Genomic DNA, 26,937 nt, shown 5'->3' on the forward strand with positions numbered 1-26,937 from the left:
ATAAAGGAAAAAAATATTGATACATGCTACAACATGGATAAATCTAGAAAACATTATGCTCAGTGAAAGAAGCCATCACAAAATATCATATATTACATGATTCCACTTATATGAAATGTCCAGGATAGGCAAAACTGTAGGGACAGAAAGGAGATTAGTGGCTTCTTAAGGCTGCAATGAATAGAGAATAGGAGATGATAGCTAATGGGTATGGAGTTTCTTTTTCAGGTGTTGAAAATGTTCTTTAATCAACTGTGGCGCTGGTTGCACATGTCAGTGAATATACTAAAAATCACTGAATTTTAAATTATAAATGGGTGAATTTCATGGTATGTGAATTACATATTAATAAAGCTGTTAAAAACGAAGGTGGGAGTGAGCATCTGCATTGAACAATGCCTTCCCGTACTTCCTGTCAGAGTTCTTCGGTAGCTGTAGCCCAAGATGGCTAACCTGGCCACGTTAGCTAGTATGGGACCTCCACTTCATAGCTCTCCTAGTTCTCTGTTCTCTGTCAGTTTCTTATCCCATTTGGTGCTTGATCGAGTTCTTTATCCCTTCATTTGGTACTTAGGGTTCCAGAATTAACGTTTGTATCTGTTTCACTTATTTTTCAGGTCTTTGCTGTAGAGGGACGGCATGGAGCTTCTGTCTATAACGCCATGTTGGCTAGGCCTCCCATTTGTTATTTTCCATTTTTTTGGCTAGTGCCACTAATGTCGGAGTGAGATGGTATCTCATTGTTGTTTTGATTTCCATATCTCTAATGGCTAATGATCATGAGTATTTCCTCATATGTCTGTTAGCCTCCTGAATGTATTCTTTGGTGATTTGTCTGTTCATTTAGCTGTTGATCTTATCGAGTATTCCTTGTATGTTTTAAGTTGTTTTCTCTTGCTACTTTCAATATGTTCTGTTTGTCTTGGTCAGTTTGACTATGATGCATCCAAATGTGTACCTCTTTGCATTTATCCTACTTAGATTTTGTTGAATTTGTGGATGTGTAATATGCAATGGAACATATTATTATCATTTTACTTTTCATCTCAGCATCATTCAACACAGACAGAGCACCCAGTAACCAAGGATACACGCTTTCCCGCCCCCCCTTCCCTGTATGAGGCCTCCACCGCATGCCAGTGAGACATGGTCATTCAGTCAGAGGGATGCCAGCTTACTGCCTGGATTCACCATCTTGGACCTCAGCCACCAAGGACTGTGGGCAGGGATTACGGGAAGGCAACTCCATGGAGCTCCCAACAGGAGACTGAGCACTCAGTAAACAGGGATACATGCTTTCCCATCCCTCATCCTCCTTCCCTCTACATAGACTCTGGTGCTTGCCAATGGGCCATGGTTGCTGGGCCAAAGAGACACTAGCTCACTGCTGCCACGGTCTGTGTCACCCCCACCAGCCAGGCCCTTAGCGCCCTTTTTTTGTTTGTTTGTTTGTTTTTTCAGTTTGTATGTTTGTTTCTTTATTTATTGGATTTCTTTTTGTTGCTTCATTCTCTCTCCCTTCCTTCTTTTCCTTTCTCCTGCCCAGCTAGCCCCATGTGCCACCCCTCCCTTTCTTGACAGGCTATGATTTTGTGGTTTGTCTGTTTTGTTCTTTTTTTACTAATCTTTCTTTTCTTCTGTTTCTTCTCTCTGTCTCATTTCCTTCCTTCCCTTTCTCCTGCCCACTCAACCCTGTGCACTGGCCCACCCCTTCTGGAGGGGCCTTGCTGCACAGCTCAAGTGGAGAGTTACTGCTCACAGCCTCCTTGGGTCTGTACCACCTTCACCGATCAGTTCCCTCAGTGCCATTTTATTTATTTATTTTTTATTGTTTGTTTGGCTGGATGGCTTTTTGTTGTTTTTTCTCTCTCTCCCTTTCTCCCGCCCACCGAGCCCTGTGTGTCACCCCCAACTTCTTGCTGGGAGGTGCTATACCACTTGGCTGGAGAGCCTCTGGCACACAGCCTTCCAGGGTCTGTGCTTCCTCCACAGGCCAGCTTCCTAAGCACCGTATTTTTTTATTTTTCTTTATCTTTCCCTATGTCCTTTTCCTTCTCCCTTCCACCTAGGCCCTATGCTGCCTTCCCCCTTCCTGGTGGGCTGTTCCATGCCATCTGTCAGTAGAGACATAAACTCACTGCCACCCCAATTCTACCCCACCCCCAATGACCAGCACCTCCACCACCATATTTTTTTGCTGTTGATTTTACTTTTATTTTTTCTTATTTGTTTAATTGTTGGTTTCTTCTCCCTCTTTCCCCTCTTTCCCTTCCTTTCTCCTGCCCACCTAGACCCATGCACCACCCATGCCACTTCTCAAAAGGCTGAGCCACACTGCTTGGCTAGAGAGCCACTGGCACACAGTCTCACCAGGTCTGCACTTCTCCCACCTGACAAAGCCTTCCACACCACCATTTTCTTACTTTCTTTTATTATTTTTTTACTTCATCTTTACTTTTTTGCCTTTATTTCTCTCTCTTCTTTCCCTTCTTTCACCCACCCACTTAGCTCTGTGCATCACATTCTCTCCTTTCCCTCATGCCTATCTGCACCATGCACCAAGTGCCATGCCCTCAAGCGGTACTGACATGATCCTCCAGACCCACTCTTCACTGCCCCCCAGCTCTGCCCCATTGTCCACAGTTCATGCTGCAAACTACCCATTCCCGCCCCACCACCCCAACTGGACCCACCCTGTTCCACCATAACTGAGTGACCAACCCTGTCCACCTGGACAAGTAGTATCACGCCCACAGGCAAGCAAGCAACTAAATACACCCAGCCTGCCTACCCTGACATAACCAAATAAAACAAAAAATCAGGATGAAACATTCAAATCTACAATCAATAAAGAGAATAATTCCTGAATGTCCCAGAGACAGCAAACAATTAAAAAAAAAAAATTTTTTTTAAAGGGGAGGATGACCCGAGAAAGCAACAAAAATTAAACATAAGATGACCTTTTGCTAGAAGAAAAGTCACTGGAACTACTGATAGGGAATTCAGAGCTCTAATATTCAGGGTTCTCCAACAGATGAAGGAAAATGCAGACAAAAATAAGGAAAAAATAGAAAAATCATGGAAAAGACAGACAAAACAATGGAAAAAATCAGGAAAATAATACACGGACAAAATGTCAAAATAAATAAACAACTAGAAACCATACAAAAACAGCAATTAGAAATCTGAAAGATAAACAAGATTTCAGAATGGACAGTGCAATAGATGTTTATAGGAGCAAATTAGACAAATCCTTGGATAACACCTTGAGGAAAAATCAGAGAAAAGAAGGAAGAAAAATAAAGAAACTCTGAGAACTATGTGGATACAATCAAAAGTAAAAATTTGTGTGTGATTGGAGCTCCAGAACATGGGGAGAAAACTGAAAACGCAGAGAGGATCATTGACGATTTGCTGACAGAAAACTTCCCTAGTATCATTAAAAATGAAAAGCCGACCATCCAGAAGCTCAATGAACCCCATATAGGATACACCTCAACAAAAAACAAAAACACTAAGACATATCTTAATCACACTTGCTAAAACCAAAGAAAGAATGCTGACAGCAGCTCATGAAAAATAAAAAGTCACATACAAATGGGAAACAGTAAGACAGAAATCATGCAGGCAAGAAGGCAATTGGATGACATATATAAAACTGTGAAAGAAAAAAATTGCCAACCAAGAATAATATATTCCGCAAAACTCCCACTGAAATATGATGGCAAAATCAAGACATTTCCAGATAAACAGAAATTAAGGGAATACGTAAAAACCAAACCAAATTCACAAGAATTATTAAAGGGGGTTCTTCAGTTAGAGAAACAACACCACCAGACAACAACCTGAACCTAGCACATAAGACAGCATCCGCCAGATACCAACCCAGATAATGAGCTCTCAGGAATAAAACAAAACTGAAAAATTTACAATGGGGAACAAGAGACATCAATCTGTAAATGAAAATAACATCACAACAATAAAAGAGGGAATAAATGGTGTAGGTATTGTTGTTGTTGTTAGGTGCCATCCAGTTGGTTCCAACTTATAGCAACCCTATGTATGCCAGAACCAAACACTGCCCAATCCTGTGCCATCCTCACAATCATCGTTATGCTTAAGCCCATTGTTGCAGCCACCGTGTCAATCCATCTCATTAAGGGTCATCCTCTTTTTCTCTGACCCTCTACTTTACCAAGTTGTATGTCCTTCTCCAGAGACTGATCCCTGCTGACAACATGTCTATCTTGGCCATCTAGTGCTGCTGTAACAGAAATACAACAAGTGCATGGCTTTAACATCTAGTAGGCTACAAGTCCAAATTCAGAGGGTTAACTTCTTTCTGTCTCTGTTGGCTCTGGAGGATGGTTCTTCTCATCAGTCTTCTTTTGGTCTGGGAGAATTTCAGCACAGGAACCTCAGGTCCAAAGGATGCACTCCACTCCCAGCACAACTTTTTTGGTGGTATGAGGTCCCCAATGCTCTGCTTACCTTCCTTTCCTTTTTTTTTTTTGTTTTAAGATGGAAGGTGGTGCAGGCCACACCCCAGGGAAACTCTCTTCACATTGGGTAAGGGTTGTGACCTTAGTAAGGGTGTTACAATCTCAGTCTAATCCTCCTTAATATAAAATTACAATCACAAAATGGAGGACAACCACACAATACTGGGAATCATGGCCCAGCCAAACTGATACACACATTTTTGGGAGGACACAATTCAATCCATGACAGTGTCCAAAGTATGTGAGATGTAGTCTCACCATCCTTGCTTCTAAGGAGCACTCTGGCTGTACTTCTTCCAGGACAGATTTGTTTCTTCTTTTGGCAGTCTATTGTATATTCGATATTCTTCTCCAACACCACATTCACAGGCGTCAATTCTCCTTCGGCCTCCCTTATTCATGGTCCAGCTTCCGCATGCTTATGAGGCGATTGAAAACACCGTGGCTTGTTAGGGGCACCTTAGTCTTCAGGGTGACATCTTTGCTTTTCAACACTTTTAAGAGGTCTTTTGCAACAGATTTGCCCAATGCAATGCATAGTTTGATTTCTCAACTACTGTTTTAATGGGTGTTGGTTGTGGATTCAAGTAAAATGAAACTCTTGACAACTTCACTCTTTCCCCTTTTTATCATGATGCTGCTGATTGGTCGAGTTGTGAGGGTTTTTGTTTTCTTTGTGTTGAAGTGTAATCCATACTGAAGGCTGTGGTCTTTGATCTTCATCAGTAAGTACTTCAAGCCCTCTTCACTTTCAGCAAGCAAGGTTGTGACATCTGTATAGCACAAGTTGTTAGTGAGTCTTCTTCCCATCCTGACTTCATATAGTCCAGCTTCTTGGATTATTTGCTCAGCATACGGATTGAATAGGTATGGTGAAAGGACACATCCCTGACGCACACCATTCCTGTCTTTAAACCACATGTTCTGTTCTAATGACTGCCTCTTAATCTATGTACAGGTTCCTCATGAGCACAATTAAGTGTTCTGGAATTCCCATTTGTCTCAATGTTATCCATAATTTGTTATGATCCATCCAGCTGAATACCTTTGCATAGTCAATAAAGCACAGGTAAACATCTTTGTTGTATTCTCTGCTTTCAGCCAGAATCTGTCTGATATCAGCAACGTTATCCCTGATTTCACATCCTCTTCTGAATCTGGCTTGAATTTCTGGCAGTTTCTGTCCAGATACTGCTGCAGCCCCTTTTGAATGGTCTTCAGCAAAATTTTACCTGCATGTGATATTAATGATATTGTTCAATAATTTCTGCATTCAGTGGAATCATCATTCTTGGGAATAGGCATAAATATAGATCTCTTCCAGTTGGTTGGTTGTGTAGCTGTCTTCCAAATTTCTTGGCATAGATGAGTGAGTACTTTCAGTGCTGCATCTGCTTGTTGAAACATCTCAATTGGTATTCCATCAATTCCTGGAGCCTCGTTTTTTGCGAATGCCTTCAGCGCAGCTTGGACTTATTCCTTCAGTACCATTGGTTCCTGCTCATATGGTAGCTCCTGAAATGGGCAAACGTCGACCAATTCTTTTTGGTATAGTGATTCCATGTATTCTTTCCATCTTCTTTAGGTGCCTCCTGAGTCATCTAATATTTTCCCTATAGAATCCCTCAATATTGCAACTCCAGGCTTGAATTTTTTCTTCAGTTCTTTCAGCCTGAAAAATGCAGAGCATGTTCTGCCCTTTTGGTTTTCCATCTCCAGGTCTTTGAGCATATCATTATAATACTTTACTTCCTCTTCTCCAACCACCCTTTGAAATCTTCTGTTCAGCTTTTTTACTTCATCATTTCTTCTTTTCCCTTTAGCAAGTTTCAGAGTCTCTTCTGACATACATTTTCTCTTTTCTTTCTTTCCTGTCTTTTTAATGACCTCTTGCTTTCTTCATGTATGAAGTCCTTGATGTCATTCCACAACTAGTCTGGTCTTTTGTCATTGGTGTTCAATGCATCAAATCTCCTCTTGAGACGGTCTCTAAATTCAGGTGGGATATACTCAAGGCAGTGCTTTGTCTCTCATCAGCTTATTCTAATTTCCTTCAGTTTCAACTTGAACTTGCATATAAGCAATTGATGGTCGGTTCCAAAGTCTGCCCTTGGCCTTTTTCTGTCTGATGATATTGAGTTTTCCATGGTCTCTTTCTGCAGATATATTCACTTTAATTCTTGTGTATTCTATCTGGCAAGGTCCACATGTATAGTCACTGTTTATGTTGGTGATAAAAGGTATCTGCAATGAAGAAGTGGTTGGTCTTGCAAAATTCTTTCATGTGATCTCCGGCATCATTTCTATCACAAAGGCCATATTTTCCAACTACCTGCCCTTCTTTGTTTCTAACTTTCACATTCCAATTTCCAATAATTATCACCACATCCTGATTGCAGGTTCAATCAATTTCAGAGTGCAGAATTTGGTAAAAATCTTCAATTTCTTCATCTTTGGCCTTAGTGGTTGGTGAGTAAATTTGAATGACAGTCTTATTAACTGGTCGTCTTTGTAGGTGTGTGGATATTATCCTATCACTGTCAGCTTTGTACTTCAGGATAGAAGTTGAAATGCTCTTTTTGGCCATGAATGCAATGCCATTCCTGTTCAAGTTGTCATTCCCGGCGTAGTAGACCATATGATTGTCTGCTTCAAAATGGTCAGTACCAGTCTACTTCAGCTTACTAATGCCTAGGATATCAATGTTTATGGGTTCCATTTCATTTTTTTGACAGCTTCCAATTTTCCTAGATTCAGACTTCATACATTTCAGGTTCCGATTATTAATGGGTGTTTGCAGCTGTTTGTTCTCATTTTGAGTCATGCTACATCAGTAAATGAAGATCCCAAAAGCTTGACTCCATCCATGTCAATAAGGTTGACTCTACTTTGAGGAGGCAGCCCTTCCCTAGCCGTGTTTTGAGTGCCTTTCAACCTGAGGGGCTTATTTTCCAGCACTATATCAAAAAATGTTCTGCTGTTATTTATAAGGTTTTCACTGGCTAAATCTTTTCAGAAGGAGACTTCCAGGTCTTTCTCCTTAGTCTGTCTTAGTCTGGAAGCTCATTTGAAATCTGTCCAACATGTCTGACACTGCTGGTATTTTAATACCAGTGGCATAGCTTCTAGCATCACAGCAACATGCAAGCCCCAAAGTAGGACAAACTGACAGACACATGGGTGATTAAGTGCTTATGGTTGTCAAAAGACTTCACCAAAAGAGTAAAAAGAGAACCTACAGACTGGGAAAATTTTTTTGGCTGTGACAAATCTGACAAAGATCTAATCTCTAAAATCTATAGGAAAATACAACACTCCTACAACAAAGAAGACAAATAGTTCAATTTAAAAAATGGGCAAAGGATATGAACAGACACTTCACCAAAGAAGACATTCAAGCAGCTAACAGATACATGAGGAAATGCTCATGAGCCTATCCAATCAATTGGCCTAAAGTAGTTTTTAGAGTTTCTGTTTTACTTCCTATCTCAGTAAGTAAACACCTGGAGTCTTAAAAGCTTACAAGCAGCCACCGAACAGCAAAGGAGGAAGGAACCCCATGAACTGGAGAAAGAAATGGTCTTCAGGTCTAATTGCCCCCATGAACTACAACCTCCTCTGCCACAAGATCAAAAGAAAAGAAGCTGGATGGTGCCCAGCTACCATTACTGAAAAAAAATTTTTTTTAATTCTTTCTTCCCCAGTATTGTGCACTGTTTTACCCTTTACCAAAGTTACCACTTATATATTGTTTATTTAGTGTTTTTCTCTCCCACTCCTCTCCTCCCTGGTAGCCATCAAAGTTATATTAGTCAAGTTGTATAACCATTACCCTTAGTCAATGCCAATTTTCTTGTTACCGTAGACAAAAATTCACTATTTCCCAGAGAATGATTTCCTCACTCCTCCCCCCCTTCCATCCCTGGTAACAACTTGTAACCATTGGTCTGTATATAATTACCTATTCTTATCATTTTATGTAAGTGAAACTATACAATATTTGTCCTTTCCCTATTGATTTATTTAACTCAGCATAATGTCTTCAAGGTTCCTCCATACTGGAGCATGTATCAGGATTTATTTTTCTTTAATGCTGAGTAGTATTCCATTGTATGTACCTACCACATTTTGTATTTATGGACCACATTTTTTTATCCATTAATCTGTTCACAGAAGCTTGGGGTGTTTCCACCTTTTTGCTATTGTGAATAATGTAATGATGATCATCAGTGTACATATGTCTGTTCGTGGAATTACCTTCAGGTTCCAAGAAATTGGACTACATGAATAACAGGGCATCAGGATTGGAGGAAGACTCATTAACAACCTGCAATAAGCAGATGACACAGCCTTGCTTGCTGAAAGTGAAGAGGACTTGAAGCGTTTACTGATGAAGATCAAAGACCACAGCCTTTCAGTATGGGTTGCACCTCAACATAAAAAAAAAAAAAAGAAAACAAAAATCCTCACAACTGGACCAATCAGCAACATCATGATAAATGGGTAAAAAGATTGAAGCTGTCAAGGATTTCATTTTACTTGGTTCCACAATCAATGCCCATGGAAGGAGCAGTCAAGAAATCAAATGATGCCTACAGTCACCTGATCTTGGACAATGGCCCAAAGTCCATCAAATGGGAAAAAGATGGTCTTTTTAACAACTGATGATGGCAAAACTGGATGTTCATCTGCAAAATATGAAACAGGACCCTTATCTCACACCATACACAAAAACTAATGCAAAATGGATCAAGGCCTAAATATAAAACCAAAAACTATAAAGACCACAGAAGAAAAAAATACAATCAATGTTGAGGCCCTAATACATGGCATTAACAGGATACAAACCGTAAGTAACAACACATAAATTTCAGAAGATAAGCTAGATAACTGGGCTTTTCTAAAAATTGAACAAGCTTATCCAAAGACTTCACCAAAAGAGTAAAAAGAGAACCTACAGACTGGGGAAAAATTTTTGGTTATGAAAAATCCAACAAAGATCTAACCTTTAAAATCTACAGGAAAATACAATACCTCTACAACAAAAAGACAAACAATCCAATTAAAAAATGGAAAAAGGAAATGAACAGACACTTCACCAAAGAAGACATTCAAGCAGCTAACAGACAGTTGAGGAAATGCTCATGATCACTAGCCATTAGAGAAATGCAAATCAAAACCACAATAAGACACTGTCTCTTCTCGCATTACTGGTACAAAGCAATAAAACAGAAATAACAAATGCTGGACAGGCTGCTGGGAGACTGGAACTCTTATACACTGCTGGTGGGAATGCCAAATGATAAAACCATGTTGGAAAACAATATGGTACTTCCTTAGAAAGCTAGAAATAGAAATACCATATGATCCAGCAATCCCCTCCTAGGAATATATTCTAGAGAAATAAGAGCTGTCACACCAATAGACATATGTACACCCATGTTCATTGCAGCATTGTTCACAACAGTAAAAAGATAAATACAACCTAGGTGCCCATAAATAGAAGAATGGATAAACGAACGACGGTACATACACATAATGGAGTACTACGCAATGATAAAGGACAATCGTGAATCTGTGAAGCATCTCACAACATGGATGAATCTAGAGGGCATTATGCTGAGTGAAATAAGTCAACCACCAAAGGAGAAATACTGTATGAGACCAGTACTATAAAAAGCCATGGAAAGTTTTACCACAAAAGGAAACAATCTTTGATGGTTACAAGGCAGGGGCAGGGTGGAGATGGAAAAAAAAAAACACTAACTAGGCAATAGATAAGTAGTAATTCTGATGAAGGGTAAGACAGTATACAATATTGGGGAAGCCAGCACAACTTGTCCAAGGCAAGGTCATGGAAGCTCCACGGACACAGCCAAATTCCCTGAAGGACTGAATTCCTGGTCTGAGGGCTGCGGGAACCACGGTCTTGGGGAATACCTAGCTCAATTAGCATAACATAGTTTATAAATAAAATGTTCTACATTCTACTTCGGTGAGTAGCATCTGGGGTCTTAAAAGCTTGTGAGCTGCCATCTAAGATACCCCATGGGTCTCACCCCGTCTGGAGCAAGGAAGAATGAAGAAAACCAAAGACACAAGGGAAAGATTAGTCCAAAGGGCTAATGGACCACAAGTACCACAGCCTCCACAAGACTGAGTCCAGCACAACTGGATGGTGCCCAGCTACTACCACCAACTGCTCTGACAGGGAATGCAATAGAGGGTCCTGGACAGAGCAGAAGAAAAATATAGAACAAAATTCTAACTCACAAAAAAAGACCACACCTACTGGCCTGACAGAGACTGGAGAAACCCTGAGAGTATGGCCTCTGGACACCCTTTTAGCTCAGTAATGAAGTCACTCCTGATGTTCACCATTCAGCCAAAAATTAGACAGGCACATAAAATTAGACAGGCCCAGGGGCAAGGACTAGAAGCCAGGAGGAGACAGGAAAGCTGGTAATGGGGGGCCCAAGGTCATGAAGCAGAGAGTGTTGACATGTCATGGGGTTGGTAACCCATGTTACCAAACAATATGTGTACTCATTGTTTAATGAGAAACTGGTTTTTTTCTGTAAACCATCATCTAAAGTACAATAAAATAAATAGAACAATGTATTGCATTGGACAAATATACTGCAAAGACCTCGTTACAGTGTTGAAGAGCAAATATGTCACTTTGAGGACTATGGTGTGCCTGACCCAAGCCAGGATATTTTCAATCTCCTCATATGCATGCAAAAACTGGACAATGAATAAGGAATACCGAAAAAGAATTGATGCCTTTGTATTGTGGTGTTGGTGAAGAATATTGATTACACCACGGACTGCCAGGAGAAAAAACAAGTCTGTCTTGGAAGAAGTACAGCCACAGTGTTCACTGGAAGCAAGGGTGGCGAGACTTCATCTCACATACTGTGGACATGTTATCAGGAGGGACTGATCCCTGGAGGACATCATGCTTGGTAAGACAGAGGATCAGTGAAAAAGACTAAGATCCTTGACAAGATGGATTGACACAGCGGCTGCAGCAGTGGGCTCAAACATAGCAACAATTGTGAAGATGGCACAGAACTGGACAGTGTTTCATTGTGTTGTACAGAGTGTTGCTATGAGTTGAAACTGATTCAACAACAACACAAAACAAACAGTAAGACACGTGTGGACGTGCTTCTTAGTTCAGTCAAGTATATGAAACCAAATGGGCAACACCTGCCCAAAAGCAAAGATGAAAAGGCGGGAATGGACAGGAAAACTGGAACAGTGGACACAGGGAACCCAGGGTGGAAAGGGAAATAAGGAGAGTGCTGATACAGTGCAGGGATTGCAACCAATATACAACTTGTGTATAAATTTTTGAATGAGAAACTGATTTGCACTGCAAACTTTCACCTCAAGCACAACAAAATTAAAAACAAACAAACAACAGCTAGCTTTTCAGAAAGCTAAAAACATTGGAAGAAATGGGATGACATCTTTAGAGTGTTGACAGTAGACTGTCAACCAATAGTTTTATATCCAGCAAAGCTATCCTTCAAAAAAATGAAGAAATAAAAACGTTCCTACATAAGCAAAGACCGAGAATTTGTAGCCACAGATTTATCATAAAAGAAGTACTAAAAGGAGTCATTTAGGCTGAAAAGAACAGATATTAGAAGATAAATTAGATTCACAAGAAGAAAGAGCTCTTGCAAAGTAATTATGTATGTATGAAAGAGTATGCTTGTATGTATATATTTAACTTATTTTTCTTCTAACTGATTTAAAAGTCTACTGCATAAAACAATTAATACAAAATGAAGTAATTTAATAAGTGCTAAAATGCTTTAAAATGCTTATGATGTCTAAGTTGTAATTTGTATGATAATATTTTTATATGACTAAGGAAGGATGAAAGGGAGCTGTATTAGAACAAAGATTCTATACACACTGGAATTAAATTAGCATTAATCTGAACAAAATTGTTTTAAGTTAAGATGTGTATTCAATCTCCAGAGCAATCATTAATAAAATGACTCCAAAAATATAGTAAAAATAAAAAACAGAAACAGGACTTAAATCATAAGCTAGAAAATATATATTTAAATACAGAAGATGGAAATAATAGAAAAACAGAGAAATAAAACAGAATAACTCTTGGACAAAAAAGAACAAAAGGGCAGATATAAATACTACAATATTACTTATTATGTTAAATGTAAATGGATTAAAAACTCCAATCAAAAGACAGAGGTTGTGTCATGGATTGAATTATATCTCCAAAAAAATATGTGTATTAACTTGGTTATGCCATGATTCCCAGTATTCTGTGGCTGTCCCCCATTTTGTGATTTTAATTTTATGTTAAAGAGGATTAGGGTGGGATTGTAACACACTTACCAGGTCACATCCCTGATCCAACATAAAGGGAGTTTCCCTGGAGTATGGCCTACACCACCTTTTATCTCTCTGGAGATAAAAGGAAAGGGAGGTAAACAGAGAGTTGGTAACCTCATACCACCAAGAAAGCAGCCGAGAGCAGAGCCGTGTCCTTTGGAACTGAGGTTGCTGTGCTGAGATGCTCCCAGACCAAGGGAAGACTGATGCATCACAAGCACCTTCCCCCAGAGCTGACAGAGACAGAAAGCCTTCCCCTGGAGCTGATGCCCTGAAGTTGGACTTATAGCCTACTAGACTGTGAGAGAATAAATTTCTCTATGTCAAAGCCATCCACTTGTGGTATTTCTGTTATAGCAGCACTAGATGACTAAGATAGCTTGTTATACTGGATTTAAAAGACAGAATTCAGTCTATAAGAGAGAAAGTTTAGATACAAAGTTGCAAATAAGTTGAAAGTAAAAAGTTAGCAAAAAGTAACGAAGAAAGAGCTGGAATGGCTATACAATATCATAAAAGTATACTTTAAGTCAAAAAAGTTACTAGTGACAAAGATGAACTTTTATAATGGTAAAAAGGTAAATTCAGAAAGAAGGTATAACAATTATAACATATCAACACCTAAAACTAGATTCCCAAAATACATGAAACAGAAACTGACAAAATTGAAGAATTAGACCATTGAAGACTTTAATATTCCACTCTCAATAATTGACAAAACAACTAGACAGAAAGTCAATAAGGATATGGAAAATTTGAAAAACGCTAAGAAATCCAATGACATATTGCATTGGGCAAATCTGCTGTAAACAACCTCTTTAAAGTTTTAAAAACCAATGATGTCACTTTGATAAGTAAGATGCGCCTGACTTAAGACATGGTCTTTTCAATTGTCTCATGCGCACGCAAAAGCTGGCCAATGAAAAAAGAAGTAGAAGAATCGATACATTTGAGTTGTGGTGTTGGCAGAGAGTATTCAATATACTGTGGACTAACAGAAGCACAAACAAATCAGTCTTAGAAAAAATACGACCATAATGCTTTTTAGAAGTGAGGATGGCAAGACTTCAGCTCCCTTACTTTGGACATGTCCTCAAGAAAGACCAATTGCTAGAAAAGGACATCATACTTGGTAGAGCAGAGGGTCAGAAAAAAACAAGGGAAACCCTCAATGAGATGTTGTTGTTGTTGTTAGGCGCCATCGAGGAATCGGTTCCAACTCATAGTGACCCTGCGCACAACAGAAAGAAACACTGCCTGGTCCTGAGCCATCCTCACAACTGTTGTTATGCTTGAGCTCATTGTTGCGGCCACTGTGTCAATCCACCTCATTGAGGGTCTTACTCTTTTCTACTGACCCTGTACTCTGCCAAGCATGATGTCCTTCTCCAGGGACTGATCCCTCCTGACAACATGTCCAAAGTATGTAAGACGTAGTCTCGCCATCCTTGCTTCTAAGGAGTATTCTGGTTGTACTTCTTCTAAGACAGATTTGTTCGCTTTTTTGACAGTCCATGGTATATTCAATATTCTTCGCCAACACCACAATTCAAAGGCATCAATTCTTCTTTGGTCTTCCTTATTCATTGTCCAGCTTTCACATGCATATGATGTGATTGAAAATACCATGGCTCTGCTCAGGCACACATTAGTCTTCAAGGTGACATCCTTGCTCTTTAACATTTTAAAGAGGTCCTTTGCAGCAGACAGCAGATTTACCTAATGCAGTGCGTCTTGGGGCATCCTTTCAGCATTCACTCAGGCAGTTAATAACTCTGCTTTAGCCTTCACTTTTTGCAGTGCCTCAAAGCACTTGATGGAATGTATAAAACTAGTCTTAACATATTTTTAAAAAATTGAAATCACACAAAATATGCTCTTAGATCACAATGAAGTTAAATTGGAAATCAGCAACAGAACGAAGTTTGAAAACTTCACAAATGTTTGGAAATCAGACAACACATTTCTAAATGACCACTGGGTAAAAGAATAAATTACAAGATAAATTGGAACATATTTCATACTGAATGAAAATGGAAACACAACATATCAAAATTAATGAGAAAATGATGTCAGCAAAATGGTGGAGTAAGGACCTCTGAAAGTTCACTCTCTATAAAAGCAATGGAAAACTGGTTCAAATTGCCAGAATCAGCTTTTTTTCCCATAACTCTGGACATTAGCCAAAGGTTTGCAGCAACCCAGGGAGTGTTTATTCAAGGGGAAAAAAATGCCTAATCTCAGTAAGAACAGTGCATTTTGTGGCATTTTAGCTTACTGTAGTTCCATCCCCCACTCTTCTGCTGAGTGGTAGCCTTGAAAAATAACAGCCTGCATTTCCAGTACCAGAAGAAGAAGAACAGAGCTGGAGCTTGTTCAAAGACTCATTCCCAAGTATTTTCATTATTTGACTTGACTCTGAGCTCTCCCAGTGCTAAAAGCCTCTCCCCAGGGTGTATTTGTCAGAAATATTTACAGCCAAGAGTTTTAACATTGCAACTGCCAGAGGTGATAAATGATTGTTGGGAAAACAATGGGCTACCCAAAAAGATTAAAAGGAAAGCGGATATGTACAGAGGCTTTTAAAACTTTCAACATATTCCTCGGGATCGAGAACCTCATGTGTATACTTGAGGTGGTGTGCATACACAAGAAAAAACCTGACCAGGTCCTCACTTCTTCCTCTGGTGGACTGCAAAATTTGAAAGTAAAGGCTAAAGCAGAGTTATCAACTGCCTGAATGAATGTTGAAAGGATGCCCCAAGAGGCAGTCAGAGCCACTCGGTAAAGGCTGGGAACTTATTGGTTCCAGGTGGTTAACGAAATATCAGTCCAATCATCAACTGACCACTAAAGTAACTGAGCAAAGACTTCAGTGAACACATACAACAAAGAACACTCAAAAGCAGACTTTACAAGATCAATTCAGAAGTTCACAAAACAAAACAAAAAATAAAAACACAACAGAACAAATAGCAACAAATCTGATTTCCAGAGTTGTTACTCTATATTTTGTAAAATGTCCAGTATTCAACAAAAAATTATGACAGAAAAAAACCGGTATGGTCCAGATGCAGGAAAAAGGCAATCAATAGAAACCATCCTCAGGGAAAAAAAGACTTTAGAATTACTAGACAAAGGCTTTTAAGTTGGCTATTGTAAATACTGTAAAAGAAAAGATGTCTAAAGTATCAAAGGCAAATGTGAAAATGATCTCACCAAATAGAGAATATCCATAAAGAAGTAGAAGTAACAATAACAAAAAAAAATCTGGATTTCAATAGGACAATATCTAAAATGAAAAATTCTTTAGGGGGCTCAACAACAGACTTGAGCGGGAGTGGAAAGAATCAGTGAACGTGAAGATAGGCCAATTAAGATTATCCAGTGTGAAGAACAGAAAGAAAAAAGAATGAGGAAAAATGAACAGAGCCTGAGAGACTTGTAGGGCACCATCAAGCATACCACCATATGCTTGATAGTAGTTCCTGAAGGACAGGAGAGAGAAAATGGAGGCAGAAAGAATATTTGAAGAAATAGTGGCCTGAAGTTTTCCAAACTGGATGCAAGACATTAATGTCCACAATCAAGAACTCCAAGTAGGATAGAGTTCCAAACCTAGACACATTATAATTAAACTGTCAAAATCCAAAGATAAAGAATCTTGAAAGTAGCAAGAAAGAAGTGACTCATCACATACAAGGCATGAGATAAGAATAACAGTTGATTTCTCAAATAACAGCTGATATATTCAAAGTGCTGAAAGGAAAAAACTGTCAATATTCTATATCTAACAAAAAAAAAATCTAACAAAACCATCCTTTAAAAAAAATTAAAGAGAAATGAAGACATTCTCAGTTAAATAAAAACTAAGAGAATTTATCCCTAGCAAACCTGTCCTACAAGAAATACTAATGGGAGTCCTTCAGGCTGAAAAGAAAGGACACTTTACAATAAACCAACGCCACACAAAGAAATAAAGTGCACAGGTCAAGGTAACTACATGGATAAATATAAAAGACAGTATAAATGTATTTTTGTTTGTAAAACCTTTTTCTCCTCTCTAATTTCAAACACAGCTGCATAAAGCAATAATTATAAATCTGTACTGATGGACATACAATGTATATGAATGTAGTTTGTATGTCATTAACAACACAAAGGAGTGGAGGGGGAATGGAATTATATAGAATAAAGTTTTTGTATACTTTTAAAACTAAGCTTGTATTAATCTGAACCAGATTGTTATACGTATAGATTTTAATTATAACCCCAGGCCATCATTAAGGAAATAAAGACATAGAGTAAGAGAAATAACAATAGTTTAAAAATGGTACACTAAAAATAACTATTTTAACACAAAAGAAGGTGTATTAGTGGGGGAAAAAACAAACTATTGTTGTCTGGTCAATTCCATCTTGTGGCAACACCATATATTACAGAATAAATAGAACTGCTCCATAGAGTTTTCTTGGCTGTAATTTTAATGAAAGCAGATTGTCAGGCCTTTCTTCCAAGGTACCGCTTGGTGGGTTCAAACTGCCAGCCTTTGGTTAGTAGTCAAATGCAAACCATTTGCATCACCTAGGGGCCATTGGTACATAGAGAAAAAAAAGGCATAAGACATGTAGAAAACAAATAGCAAAATGCCAGACATAAATCCTACCTTATCAGTAATTACACTAAATGTAAATGAATTAAATATTACAATTAAAAAGTAGAAATTCGTATATGGCTAAAAAATGTGAAGCAATTATATGTGATCTACAAAAGACACATTTTAAATGCAAAGAATCAAATGGATTTACAGTAAATGAATGGAAAAAAGATACACCATGCAAACAGTAATTAAAAGAGTGCTGAGGTGGCTACATGAATATCAGACAAAGTAGACTGTAAGATAAAGAGTTTTACTAGATACAAAGATGACATTTTATAATGATAAAAAAGTCAGACAATCTGTCAAAAAAAAATAATAATCATAAATACATATACACCTAACAATGAAACCCCAAAATACATGAAGTAAAACTTTCAGAATTGAAGGTAGAAATAGATAATTCATCAATAATAGTTGGAGGCCCCAATACCCACTTTCAATAATGGATGGAACAACTAGAAAGAGCAAGGAAATAGAAGACTTAAACAACACCATGAACCAACTAGACCTGACTGACATCTATAGAATACTCTACCCAACCACCAACAACAGCAGAATAGATATTCTTCTCAAGAGTACATGAAACATTCTCCAGAATAGACCATATGGTAGATAAAATAAATCTCTAAAAATTCTAAAGGATTTGAATCATTCAAAGTATGTTCTTCTACCACAAGGGAATGAAATTAGCGGAATGACATATTCAAAGTGCTGAAAGGAAAAGACTGTCAACATTTTATATCCAACAACAACAAGGAAAAATAAAATGAAAGAGAAATGAAGACATTCTCAGATAAATAAAAACAAAGGGAATTTATTCCTAGCAAACCTATCCTATAAGAAACACTAAAGGGAGTACATCAGGCCAAAAAGAAAGGAGACTTTACAACTACCCAACTCCACATGAAGAAATAAAGAGCACAAGAGAATGAAATTTGGGGAATTCGCATATATGTGGAAATAAACAACATACTTCCAAATAAATAACCAATGGGCCAAAGAATAAAACACAAGGTATATTAGTTTCCTAGGGCTGCCTTAACAAAATATCCAAAAGTGGATGACTTTAAGGAACAGAAATGTATTCTCACAGTTCTAGAGGCTGGGAGTATCAGACCAAGGTGTCAGCCATGTTGGCTCCTTCTGAGGCTTTGAGGGAGAATCTATTTCATGTCTTTCCTAGCTTCTGGTAGCTCCAGGGGATTCTTGCTTTGCAACTACAGCATCACATGGTGTCCTTCTTCTATCTATTTCTCTTCTCCTTTTCTGTAAGGGCCCACTATGATAAGATTGGAAACCCTGGTGACATACAGCTACTGAACAAAAGGTTGGCAGTTTGAATCTACCAGCTACTCCTTAGAAACTCTATGGGGCACTTCTACTGTGTCCTTTAGGGTCACTATGAGTTGGAATCAACTCAACAGCAAATGGGTTTGGGTTTTTTGGTTTTATGATAGGATTAGGACCTACTTTGGTCTGACTCACATTAACTGAAAACGTCTTCTAAGGCTGTATTTCCAAACAAGGTCAGATTCACAAGTATTGGGTGTTAGGACTTCAACATATCTTTTGGGGGGACACAGTTCAATCCATAACACAAGGGAAATTCGAAAATACTTAGAGATGAATGAAAATGAAAACACAACATAACAATAATTATGGTATGCAAGGAAAACAGCGCTCAAAGCAAACTAAAGCTGTGAATGCCTACATTAAAAGGTGAAAAAAAAAAAGAGTTCAAGTTAGTAACCTAGTATTCCACCTTAAAAACCCAATAAGAAACTGAAAAAAGAAGAGTAAACTAAGCCCAGAGCAGCTACAAGGAAGCAGATAATAAAGATTAGACGTAGGTAGATACGTATGCTAAATAGATGTGGGAGGACATATGGGAGTACCCTCCCATTCATACATAGGTATGATTGTGGATATTTCTACATACATATTTGTATGTGCTACATGTTTATTCATATATATAACAGACCAAAACCGATTGATCTTTCACATGCATATGAGGTGATTGAAAACACTATGGCTTGGTTCAGGTACACCTTAGTCCTTAAAATGACATCTTTGCTTCTTAACACTTTAAAGAGATCTTTTGCAGGAGATTTGCCCAATGCAATGTGTCGTTTGATTTCTTGACTACTGCTTCCACAGTGTTAATCTGAATCCAAGTAAAATGAAATCCTTGACAACTTGAATCTTTTCTCCATTTATCATGATGTTGCTTATTGGTTCAATTGTGAGGATTTTTGTTTTCTTTATGTTGAGGTGTAGTCCATAATGAAGACTGTGGTCTGTGATTTTCATCTGTAAGTGCTTCAAGTTCTCTTCACTTGCAGCAAGCAAGGTTGTGTCATCTCCATAATGTAGATTGTTAATGAGTCTCCCTCCAGTCCTGATGCACTGTTTTTCTTCATATAGTTCAGCTCCACAGATTATTTGCTCAGCATACAGATTGAATAGGTATGGTGAAAAGATATAAATCTAATGAACACCTTTGCTGACGTTAAGCCACACAGTTTCCCCTTGTTCTGTAATCCATACTGAAGGCTGTGGTCTTTGATCTTCATCAGTAAGTGCTTCAAGTCCTGTTCACTTTCAGCAAGCAAGGTTGTGTCATCTGCATATTGCAGGCTGTTAATGAGTCTTCCTGCATTCCTGATGCCCCATTCTTCTTCATTTAGTCCAGCTTCTGAGATTATTTGCTCAGCATGCAGATTGAATAGATATGGTGAAAGGATACAACTCTGACACACACCTTTTCTGACTTTAAACCACGCAATATTCCCTGCCTCTTGATCTATGTACAGGATCCTTATGAGAACAATTAAGTGTTGTGGAATTCCCATTCTTCGCAATGTTATCCATAATTTGTCATGATACACACAGTCAAATGCCTTTGCATAGTCAATAAAACACAGGTAAACATCTTTCTGGTATTCTCTGCCTTCAGCCAGGATCCATCTGACATCAGCAATGATATTCTTGGTTTCATGACCTCTTCTGAAGCTGGCTTGAATTTCTGGCAGTTCCCTGTTGATACACTGCTGGAGCCCCTTTTGAATAATCTTCAGCAAAATTCTAGGAAGAATAATTAGCCAGCAAAAACCTTATGAATATCAAAGAACACTGTTTGATATAGTGCTGGAAGATGAGCCCCTCAGATTGGAAAGCATTCAAAATAGAACTAGGGAAGAGTTGCCTCCTCAAAGAAGAGTCAGCCTTAATGACATGGATGGAGTCAGGCTTTCAGGGTCTTCATTTGATGATGTGGCTTGACTCAAACTGAGAAGAAAGAGCTGCAAACATCCATTGATAATCAGAACCTGGAATGTATGAAGTATGAATCTAGGAAAATTGGAAATCATCAGAACTGAAATGCAATGCATAAACATCAATATCCTAGGCATTAGTGAGCTGAAATGAACTGGTATTGGGCATTTTGAATTAGACAATCATATGGCCTACTATGCCAGGAATGACAACCTGAAGAGGAATGGTGTTTCATTTATGACCAAAAAGAACATTTCAACATCTATCCTGATGTGCAACACTGTCAGTGATAGGATAATACCCATACACTTTTTTTTAAAATAATTTTTATTGAGCTTTAAGTGAACATTTACAAATCAATCAGTCTGTCACATATAAGCTTATATACGCCTTACTCCATACTCCCATTTACTCTGCCCCTAATGAGTCAGCCCACTCCCTCCTTCCAGCCTCTCCTTTTGTGACAATTTTGCCAGTTTCTAACCCTCTCTACCCTCCTATCTCCCCTCCAGACAGGAGATACCAACACAGTCTCAAGTCCATACATTTTTAAGGATGACCAGTTAATAAGACTATTATTCAAATTTATGCACCAACTGCTAAGGCCAAGGATGAAGAAATTGAAGATTTTTACAACTTCTGCAGTCTGAAGTTGATGGAACATGCAATCAGGATGCATTGATAATTACTGGTGATTGGAATGTGAAAGCTGGAAACAAAAAGAAGGATCAGTAGTTGGAAAATATGGTTTTTGTGAAAGAAACAAAGCTGGAGATCTCATGATAGAATTTTTCAAGACCAACAACTTCTTCTTTGCAAATAACTTCTTTCAACAACATACACAGGAATCAAATCAACTACATCTGTGAAAAGAGATGATGGAAAAGCTCAATATCATCAGTCAGGAAAAGGCCAGGGGCCAACTTCAAATAGATCATCAATTGCTCATATGCAAGTTCAAGCTGAAGCTGAAGAAAATTAGAACAAGTCCACAAGAGCCAAAGTACAGCCTTAAGTATATCCCATCTGAAGTTAGAGACTATCTCAGGAACAGACTTGATGCATTGAATGCTAATAACCGAAGACCAGATGAGTTGTGAAGGACATCAAGAACATCATACCTGAAGAAAGCAAAAGATCATTAAAAAGACAGGAATGAAAGAAAAGACCAAACGGATGTCAGAAGAGACTCTGAAATTTGCTCTTGAACAAAGAGCCATCAAGTGGCTAAAGCAAATGGAAGAAATGAAGTAAAAGACCTGAACAAATGATTTCAAAGGGCGGCTTGAGAAGACAAAATAAAGTATTATAATGACACTTGCGAAGACCTGGAGATAGAAAACCAAAAGGGAAGAACATGCTCGACATTTCTCAGGCTGAAAGAACTGAAGAAAAAATTCAAGTCTCAAGTTGCAATATTGAAGGATTCTATGGGGGAAAATATTAAACACCACAGGAAGCATCAGAAGAAGATGGCAGGAATACACAGAGTCAAGGTACCAAAAAAGAATTGGTTGACGCCATTTCAGGAGGTAGCAATTGATCAGGAACCAATGGCACCGAAGGAAGAAATCCAAGCTTCCCTGAAGGCACTGGCAAAAAACACCAAAAACCAAACCAAACCCATTGCCATCGAGTCGATTCCGACTCATAGCGACTGCCCCATAGAGTTTCCAAGGAGCGTCTGGTGGATTTGAACTGCCGGCCTTTAGGTTAGCAGCCGTAGCACTTAACCTCTAAGCCACCAGGGTTTCCAGCAAAAAACAAGGCTCCAGGAATTGACAGAATAGTAATTGAGATGTTTCAACAAACCAGTGCAGCACTGGAAGTGTTTACTCCTCTTTGCCAAGAAATTTCAAGGACAGCTACCTGGCCAACCAGCTGGAAGCGGTCTATATTTATGCCTATTCCCAAGAAAGGTGATCCAACTGAATGCAGATATTACTGAACAATATCATTAATATCACATATAAGTAAAATTTTGCTGAAGAAAATTCTAAAACGATTGTAATGGCACATCAACAGGGATTAGATTTTGTCTTGAACCAATGTCTTTTGAGATATAAAAGAGAGAATCGAGCAGAAAGACATGGGGACCTCATATCACCAAGAAAGAAGCACCAGAAGAAAAGCATGTTCTTTGGACCTGGGGTCCCTATGCTGAGAAGCTCCTTGACTAGAAGGAAATTAATGAAAAGGACTTTCCCCCAAAGCTGTCAGAGAAAGAAAGCCTTTCCTTGGAGCTGGTGCCGTGGATTCGGACTTCTAGCCTCCTATACCATGAAAGAATAAATTTCTCTTTGTTAAAGCTATCCTCTTGTGGTATTTCTGTTATAGCAGCACTAGATAACTAAGACAAAAGGGAATACTATGAACAGTTATATGTCAACAAGTTAGACAACCTAGATGAAATGGACTGATTCCTAAAGATGCACAAACTACTGAAACAGACGTATAGAAATCCGAATACACCTATAACAAGTAAAAAGATCAAGTTACTATACATATACATAATCCCACAAAGAAAAGCCCAGGACCAGCTGGCTTCACTGGCAAATTCTCCCAGACATTTAAAGAATTAACATCAATCCAAACCAAAACAAAACCAAAAAATGGAAGAGGAGGGAACACATCCAACTCATTCTATGTGGCCAGGATGATCTTGATACCAAAACCTGACAAAGACATCACAGGAAAAGAAAACTACAGATTAATATTCATTATGAATGTTGTTGGTGTTGTTATTTTCCATCGAGTCATTTCCACCTCGTGTGCAGAGAAGAACTGGTCCATAGGGTTTTCTAGGCTGTGGTCTTTTGGAAACAGATCACTAGGCCTGTCTTCTGAGGCACCTCTGGGTGGATTCAAACAGCCAACCTCTTGGCAAGTAATTGAGCACTTAACCTTTTGTGCCACAAGGGACTCCTCCCTTATGAATATGTGCACAAAAACCCTCAAGAAAATACTAGCAAACTGAATCCAGCAACATGTAAAAAGGATTATACACCATGACAAAGTAAGATTTAACCTAGGAAAGCAAGATTGGTTTAATATCCAAAAATTAACTAATGCTGAATTTTTTTGTCAATAAATGCTGAAAAGGCATTTTATAAAATCCCAAACTACCAAGCTTGGAACAGAAGGGAACTTTTTTAACCTGATAAAGAGTGTCTAGGAGAAACCCACAGCTAACATCAGACTTAATGGTGAAACACTGAAAGCTTCACCGCTAAAATCGGAGACAAGACAAAGATGTCCATTCTCATCCTTTCTATTCAACATTGTACTGGAGTTCTAGTCAGGGCAATTAAGCAAGAAAAAGAAATAAAAATAATCCAGATTTGAAAGGAAGAAGCAAAACTATCCCTTTTTGCAAATGACATGATCTTACCCATAAGCCAGTTGCTGTCTGTCAACTCTGACTCATGGTGACCTCATGTGTGTTAAAGTAGAACTATGCTCCACAGGGTTTTCAATGGCTGATTGTTTTTAACTAGATCACTATGCCTTTCTTCTAAGGTGCCTCTGGGTGGACTTGAACCTCCAATCTTTCTGTAGCAGCCAAGCACATCACCTGTTTATGCCATCCAGGGACTCCACATTCTCCACCAGTACAGAACAAAGTTTTCAGGGCTTTGAGTGCCCTTAGGGACAACACAGTCCTCCAGGACTGGGCGCTCTTCGTACAAGGTCATGATGTAGGCCTATGGGCTCCTTGAGGACAGGGTCATGCACTTAGGGACATCAGTTCTCTAGGACAGTGGCCAGACTTTTGGCACAGTGAACACCCCAGGGACAGGAGCCCTGCTCTGTGTCCCCAGAGTGGAATATATCCAGGCCACCAGCTGCCCATAGACATCTCCCTGGCCTTGCCAAATGCTTAGCAGCATGGGAGGGGCTGGCTGGAGGGACCATACCTAAAGCTGGGCAATGGCAGGAGAGTGAGAAAACCAAGGCTGCAGTACCAACCACTCCCAAGTCTCTTCCCAAATCTGAATTGAGAACATGTGGCCCAAATCTCCTGTTTGGATTTCAGTACTTAGTACTTGGCAAGGGCTTATGTAAAGCCTATATATTCCAAATAAATATGTCTGCAGGCTAAGGCTGGAAAGGCCCTCCCCCCAGCCCCCAGCACTGTCAGCCCAGAGCCCCAGAGGGGCCGGAGCATAAATGCACAGAACCTGCTTCCCCAGGTGGGTTCAACAACTCAACTCCCACCAAGAGCTGGTTGACCGCTGCTTGTCACTCTGTCATCCGCACTCCCTTGGTGGCGTAGTCCAGGCAGTGGACGGAAGGGGTTCAGGTCCCTTAGGCATGGGCCAGCCAAGAGGCAGATGGGGAGACAAGACTGGGCAGAGAGCCCCAACTCTGAGCCCCACAAGCCAACAAGACAGCCACGCTAACCTGTTCCCTACTCCCCAGTTCACAGCATCTTTGCACTTGGGGGGCCTCTGCCTAGACAACCCTCTGCCCCTCTTCATTCAGTGTGATACTAAGTCATCTGAAAGACTCAGCTTGGAGGAGGAAGCCACATGTGTGAGCCCAGGCAGCACCATCATCATCACTTGTCTTCCTTCTCCTCCGAAGAACCTTCTTGGTGCCCCAGGCAGCGTGACTGTCCCTCCCACAAGCTTCCAAGGCATCCTGTAGTCAGGGGGCCTCTCTGATCCTCTGTTTCCTCCTCTGTGGAGTGGGATCATTGTGGCTCCAATCAACAGGGCTGGGCTTGCCTCAGGCACGACCCTTTAAGGGATGCCAAAAAAACTCAGTAATGTCGATAAGTCACATTTTGGTGCAATTTATTAACAAATCAGAATTAATGCAATGTTATTCCTCAAAGTTTGATGGTTCAAATCCACCCAGCAGTGCCTTGGAAGAAAGGCCTGGTGAACTGGTTCTGTACAGACTATAGCCAAGAAAACCCTGTGGAGCAGTTCTACTCTGTAACACATGGGACCACCATGAGTCGAAACTGACTCTTTGGCAATAGGTTTATCCATGATGAATAAAATATCAAAATTTTAAGTAAAGCCGTGGTCAGTATTATTGAACCTCCCTCTGCCCTCCAGCTCCAATACACATAGCACACAAAGGAGGTGGGCGTCCCAGTTGTCAGGGCCCACAAGGGCCCAGTGTCACCCACACAGACGTGACCTGTGGTGGCACAGACGCTGTGGATCGCCAGCATTTAGGGCCTGCCAGCTCTGTGCTACTTCCTTGGCCATTTCTAATCTACAGCCCATGGACTGTGCCTGGACCATGCAGTGAAAAAGAGGAGCTTGGATTCTGATGACACAAAGGACTCTGCAAGGTCCTCTGGGCAAACCTCCTGGTTGAACAGTCGGGGAAAGAACATCAAAGACGTGGTGAAACTTGGGTGAAATTGTGCACTGCAGATTAGTAAGTAAACACAAGTAAACCCCTGCCTACCTTGCTTACTGGGTAATCTGCCCCTGGCTCCAGCCCTTTGTTCCGTGCCTCCCGCCAGCCCCCTTGCCATCCACCTGGGTTCATTTTACTTAGTCCTTCACCGGGTCCTGGTTTCTAGTTTCCATTCTGGAGAGTATAAGCCATTGCTTTCTCTTTCATCTATTTCATCCAGGCCACTCCACTTGGCCCACCCCGGCTCTCCTCCTCCTCCTGCCCATGTTTCAGGGCCCCTGGCACATGACACCAAGGGCACAGTGCAAACATCTGCCTACCGGCCCCACCATGGCGCACATGAGCTCATGAGATGTGTCGGGAATTTTTTTGAAAACGTCAACAACTGCGGAGGCAGAGCAGCACAGCCTGTCTTTCATCTGAGGCCTCCCAGACCATTTCCGATCAGCCTTGGTCGTCAGCCGTGTCTGTGAGATTTCAGCCTTCGCGCCTGCTGGCCAGCTGTCCCACTGCTTCGTGACTGAAAACCGGCGCTGTGTGCCAGAGCAGACGGGAGCGGCTCTGCTGGGCCTCACCCCTGCTGGGACTTGTCCCCCAGAGGAAGCCTCGTAATGTCCACCAGACCTCCTCCCTGGCTACCTGTCACCCCATCTTCCACATCTTCACTGTTGTCACTAAATAATTGGAAACACACCACAGGCCTCAACATGAAAGGCAAAGTTCTACAGCAGAAGCGAA

Source organism: Loxodonta africana, chromosome 10 (assembly GCF_030014295.1).
Source record: "Loxodonta africana isolate mLoxAfr1 chromosome 10, mLoxAfr1.hap2, whole genome shotgun sequence".
NCBI classification, from domain to species: domain Eukaryota; kingdom Metazoa; phylum Chordata; class Mammalia; order Proboscidea; family Elephantidae; genus Loxodonta; species Loxodonta africana.